Source organism: Physeter macrocephalus, chromosome 10 (assembly GCF_002837175.3).
Source record: "Physeter macrocephalus isolate SW-GA chromosome 10, ASM283717v5, whole genome shotgun sequence".
NCBI classification, from domain to species: Eukaryota; Metazoa; Chordata; class Mammalia; order Artiodactyla; family Physeteridae; genus Physeter; species Physeter macrocephalus.
The window spans coordinates 2,216,344-2,222,389 of NC_041223.1; positions in this window are offsets into that span (position 1 = coordinate 2,216,344).

Consider the following 6,046-nt stretch of genomic DNA (forward strand, 5'->3'; position numbering starts at 1 on the left):
AAGATTTTCTTTCAGACATAATACACAGACACAATGCACAGAATGTATTGTGAGTGACGAATGTTGCTGCCGTATCAGTAAACAAAGGCTGTTGCAGCCGTCCCCAGAGGTGCACCGTGAGGGTACTCAGGATGGGAAAGAACAGAATGCCGGCCCCAGGTAGCTAGGGTGCATATCAAAGGACTGACTTCAATGACCCAGACACTTGCATCTTCCCATACGCAGAAAAGCGCTAAATTCACTAACTTGAGATGTCCGGTTTTCTGCAATTAGCAGTACTCTTTTGATGTTCTGACTACCTGGTTTCTGTAGCAAATATCCTGGCTCCCCCCTCACCTCTTGGGAGCAGTACCTCAGAGCCATCGGAGAAGCTGCCTTCCAGACTAAAGTCCTCAGAAAGTCCAGCAAATAAAACGTAATTCTCGACTTTTAGGCTGTGCGCTTTTTTCAGTGGACAGCATTATACTGTTTCGACTTTTGGTACATGGTTAATAGTCTATTACACGTGAGTGACCATTTTAGATTCTGGGCTGCCAGGAATCAGAAAGCATACTTTCTCCTTGATTCTGTTCTGAGTATGGCCGTAAGGAAGGATCCAAGACTTGCAGCACTTCTGCAGAAAATATTTGTACAGTTTGCCTCAGGCGGGGCATTACCTCCGGAAAATCGGGGGTCAGAGAATTTAGCGAGCACCAGCTGTGTGTTCCGCAGGTGCCAGAGGGCGAAGCAGCCAGAGCCTTGTCCTTGCAGAGTGAAAAAGGGTGCAGTTGTGAAGGGCTTGGAACACCCTGTGCTGTGGTTCAAAGTAGTGTAACCGAGCGGCACCCGACGGGGCCTTCCCGGGACAGGCCCCTCCCCCACGCCCTCTGCGTCAGCTCCGCTCCGAAGTACCCAGATCACAGTATCTGATGCACCTGTCCCGAGTTGTCTGACAGATGCTAAAACCGCCACCAAATGGACGAAATTAACTACTTGACGACCATGGGCACGTAGCCCCCATCCCTACTGGCACCTAAGGGTTGATCACGTGAACCCCTGTGACCCCGCCCTGTGACCTGACCATCAACCAATCAGAGAACTGTGCACGAGCTGATCACACACCCTGGGACCACCCCCTCCCTCAGCTGCCCTTTGAAAATGCTTTCCTGTTCGGGTGTTTTGAGCACAGGCTGTCTGGACTGTTGCTTGGCACCTGCAGTAAACGCTGCACTTTCCTTCCCCACAGCCCGGGGCCAGTGGATTGGCTTTACTGCTCTGGCGAGGGGACCCAAGTTTGGCTCAGTTACACGACGCTAGTTGAATTCGAATCTGAATTATCTGGGAAAATAAGACTATATGAAATACCTAGACGACAATGCCAGGCAACCCATAATTTACCGTGAGACAGTGAAATAAAATATGTTCTCAAGGAAATCCAAGAAAGCAAATGCCATTGTGAGCTCAAGAAGACATTTGCTTTCCATGAATCGCAGAAGCCCCAGCTCGTCCTCAGCTCCCATCACTGACCTTTATTGATAACTGTGTCAGCCTCAGGTTTCACAGCCCAAGCTCATCTTTCAAGCTGCCTACTCATATGTAAATGAGATGTTCAAAAGCAGAGAACCAGGTCCTACAATCAGCAAAAGAAACCCTCTGCCTTGTGTAGCAGACTCATCACCCAGCCTAACCCTGCGTGGGCTGCTGTAAACCCAGGTAGGTTCCCTTTCAGAGATCTGTAGGGGCTGAGGGGATACAGGTGCACCCTTGCTTCTGGGGAAAAGAAAGTGCTTTACAGGGGAAGTGCTAATATGGAGGGGAAAAAGTTGTGCTCTACCCGTCTAGGTTCTTCTGGCTGGTCTAAGAATTAAACTGACATGAGACGGATTAACAGGAGAAAATCAAACAAAAGTTTAATAACATGTATACATGGGAGGCCCCCAGGAAAACTGAGTAACTTTTCACAATGGCCAAAGCCCTCACCTTAAATACCATAAAGATAAAAGAGGATGTTGAGGATGGGGAGAGTCAGTTCTGGGAAGTCACCAGGAAAAGCACAGTAAATAAAGATGATTGTGCTGCAGATTTAAGTCTTGCCTTCTCCACTGATAAAGAGTTTCTAGAGATATGGTCATCCTCCTCTTCCAGGTATAGAAAGGGAGACACCCTTACAAACCTACTCAGTTTCAGAGTTTTTTCCATGTCTGCTGTTTCTTATAAATAATCACCTTAAAATAATTAACACTCCAAAGAGGCATATTTCAGGGTGACCTCCTTACCTCCTGCTGTAAGATAACTCATGCAACTGGTTACTACGGTGGCTGGCCAGGGTGGGTGGTTTCCGTCAGTGGTTCCCCTAACATTACGACTCAGCATTTCCTACAAGGTCACCGTGGGGACATCTTAAGAGAGAGAGAGAGTGCCTCAGGGCCCCTCCACTGAGGGGGCACCCTCAGTGGTGATTTTACCTTTCTCTGAAGATTTTCTTTCAGACATAATACACAGACACAATGCACAGAATGTATTGTGAGTGACGAATGTTGCTGCCGTATCAGTAAACAAAGGCTGTTGCAGCCGTCCCCAGAGGTGCACCGTGAGGGTACTCAGGATGGGAAAGAACAGAATGCCGGCCCCAGGTAGCTAGGGTGCATATCAAAGGACTGACTTCAATGACCCAGACACTTGCATCTTCCCATACGCAGAAAAGCGCTAAATTCACTAACTTGAGATGTCCGGTTTTCTGCAATTAGCAGTACTCTTTTGATGTTCTGACTACCTGGTTTCTGTAGCAAATATCCTGGCTCCCCCCTCACCTCTTGGGAGCAGTACCTCAGAGCCATCGGAGAAGCTGCCTTCCAGACTAAAGTCCTCAGAAAGTCCAGCAAATAAAACGTAATTCTCGACTTTTAGGCTGTGCGCTTTTTTCAGTGGACAGCATTATACTGTTTCGACTTTTGGTACATGGTTAATAGTCTATTACACGTGAGTGACCATTTTAGATTCTGGGCTGCCAGGAATCAGAAAGCATACTTTCTCCTTGATTCTGTTCTGAGTATGGCCGTAAGGAAGGATCCAAGACTTGCAGCACTTCTGCAGAAAATATTTGTACAGTTTGCCTCAGGCGGGGCATTACCTCCGGAAAATCGGGGGTCAGAGAATTTAGCGAGCACCAGCTGTGTGTTCCGCAGGTGCCAGAGGGCGAAGCAGCCAGAGCCTTGTCCTTGCAGAGTGAAAAAGGGTGCAGTTGTGAAGGGCTTGGAACACCCTGTGCTGTGGTTCAAAGTAGTGTAACCGAGCGGCACCCGACGGGGCCTTCCCGGGACAGGCCCCTCCCCCACGCCCTCTGCGTCAGCTCCGCTCCGAAGTACCCAGATCACAGTATCTGATGCACCTGTCCCGAGTTGTCTGACAGATGCTAAAACCGCCACCAAATGGACGAAATTAACTACTTGACGACCATGGGCACGTAGCCCCCGGCCCTACTGGCACCTAAGGGTTGATCACGTGAACCCCTGTGACCCCGCCCTGTGACCTGACCATCAACCAATCAGAGAACTGTGCACGAGCTGATCACACACCCTGGGACCACCCCCTCCCTCAGCTGGCCTTTGAAAATGCTTTCCTGAAACGCATCAGGGAGTTCGGGTGTTTTGAGCACAGGCTGTCTGGACTGTTGCTTGGCACCTGCAGTAAACGCTGCACTTTCCTTCCCCACAGCCCGGGGCCAGTGGATTGGCTTTACTGCTCTGGCGAGGGGACCCAAGTTTGGCTCAGTTACACGACGCTAGTTGAATTCGAATCTGAATTATCTGGGAAAATAAGACTATATGAAATACCTAGACGACAATGCCAGGCAACCCATAATTTACCGTGAGACAGTGAAATAAAATATGTTCTCAAGGAAATCCAAGAAAGCAAATGCCATTGTGAGCTCAAGAAGACATTTGCTTTCCATGAATCGCAGAAGCCCCAGCTCGTCCTCAGCTCCCATCACTGACCTTTATTGATAACTGTGTCAGCCTCAGGTTTCACAGCCCAAGCTCATCTTTCAAGCTGCCTACTCATATGTAAATGAGATGTTCAAAAGCAGAGAACCAGGTCCTACAATCAGCAAAAGAAACCCTCTGCCTTGTGTAGCAGACTCATCACCCAGCCTAACCCTGCGTGGGCTGCTGTAAACCCAGGTAGGTTCCCTTTCAGAGATCTGTAGGGGCTGAGGGGATACAGGTGCACCCTTGCTTCTGGGGAAAAGAAAGTGCTTTACAGGGGAAGTGCTAATATGGAGGGGAAAAAGTTGTGCTCTACCCGTCTAGGTTCTTCTGGCTGGTCTAAGAATTAAACTGACATGAGACGGATTAACAGGAGAAAATCAAACAAAAGTTTAATAACATGTATACATGGGAGGCCCCCAGGAAAACTGAGTAACTTTTCACAATGGCCAAAGCCCTCACCTTAAATACCATAAAGATAAAAGAGGATGTTGAGGATGGGGAGAGTCAGTTCTGGGAAGTCACCAGGAAAAGCACAGTAAATAAAGATGATTGTGCTGCAGATTTAAGTCTTGCCTTCTCCACTGATAAAGAGTTTCTAGAGATATGGTCATCCTCCTCTTCCAGGTATAGAAAGGGAGACACCCTTACAAACCTACTCAGTTTCAGAGTTTTTTCCATGTCTGCTGTTTCTTATAAATAATCACCTTAAAATAATTAACACTCCAAAGAGGCATATTTCAGGGTGACCTCTTCTGCTCCCTAACTAGCTTCATTGCCACAGCGCCCCGAGTTCTGTCTTCAGAGAAGGCAGGAGGCACCCTGTTCCTGAGTTTTTGTTTCAAAGGGCTTCACGTATTTGCCAGCTAAAAATTGGCACTTGCCGTCTGCCTCTATAAAGACTAAGTTGCAGGGGCTTCCCTGGTGGCGCAGTGGTTGCGCGTCCGCCTGCCGATGCAGGGGAACCGGGTTCGCGCCCCGGTCTGGGAGGATCCCACGTGCCGCGGAGCGGCTGGGCCCGTGTGGGGAGGGGGTGCGGCCAGCGGCACTCCAGCTGCAGGGCTGCCTGGGGCTCCTTTGCATCCTGTTCTGGGCAAAGCGGCAGCTTCTGAATCCACAGCCCCTGATATGGGGGAAGCTTCGCGTCTCCCTTGGTGCGGGGGCAGCCCTCGTGTGCGCTGAAGGAGGAGGGTCAGCTGTGAGTAAGCCGGCCCGCGGGGAGGGGAACGCAAGTCAGCTGTGGGACCACAGATCGGCCCTTGCCCTCTGCCTCGACCAGGATTAAATCATGAGCCGCCGCAGCTGCTGACCTTCGACACCCCCTGCGAGGAGCTCGGGGTGGGGAGCAGGGACGAGGCGCTCTGTGCTCTGGGACAAGCTGCCAGCACGGGCCTTCGGATAGTTAGCGATTTCCAGGAGGAGGTTTTAGGAGCCCAGTTCTTGCATCTCCTGGTATCTAGAAAGGCAGTAAAATCATGAGCGGTGACGTCTGCGCCTCGTGACCAGCAGCCGGCCTCTGCCGCCGGTGTGCTCGATGCACGTCCCCCCTTCTCTAAAATCGCACGTGACGCTGACCTTCCCCGGCCTCCTTGGAGCAGCTCCTCCGAGCTCTCTGAGATGCTGCCTCCCGGGCCACAGTCCACAGTTTGCCCCCAATAAAGCTTCCCTCACGACTCTCATACGTTGTGCTTTCTTTTCAGTTGACATGTTCAACAAGGAATGTGGGCAGTTTGGGGCATTTTTGGTCCTGCTGTTTCAAATGACAATTAAAAAACATTATTGATATCCCAGTCTTTTTTTTTTTTTTTTTTTTTTTTGCGGTACGCAGGCTTCTCACTGTTGTGGCCTCTCCCGTTGCGGGGCACAGGCTCCGGACGCGCAGGCTCAGCGGCCACGGCTCACGGGCCCAGCCGCTCCGCGGCACGTGGGATCTTCCCGGACCGGGGCACGAACCCGCGTCTCCCGCATCGGCAGGCGGACTCTCAACCGCTGTGCCACCAGGGAAGCCCTATATCCCAGTGTTATTTTTTTGTTTTTAAAGAAGATGTTGGGGGTAGGAGTTTATTAATTTTTATTTATTT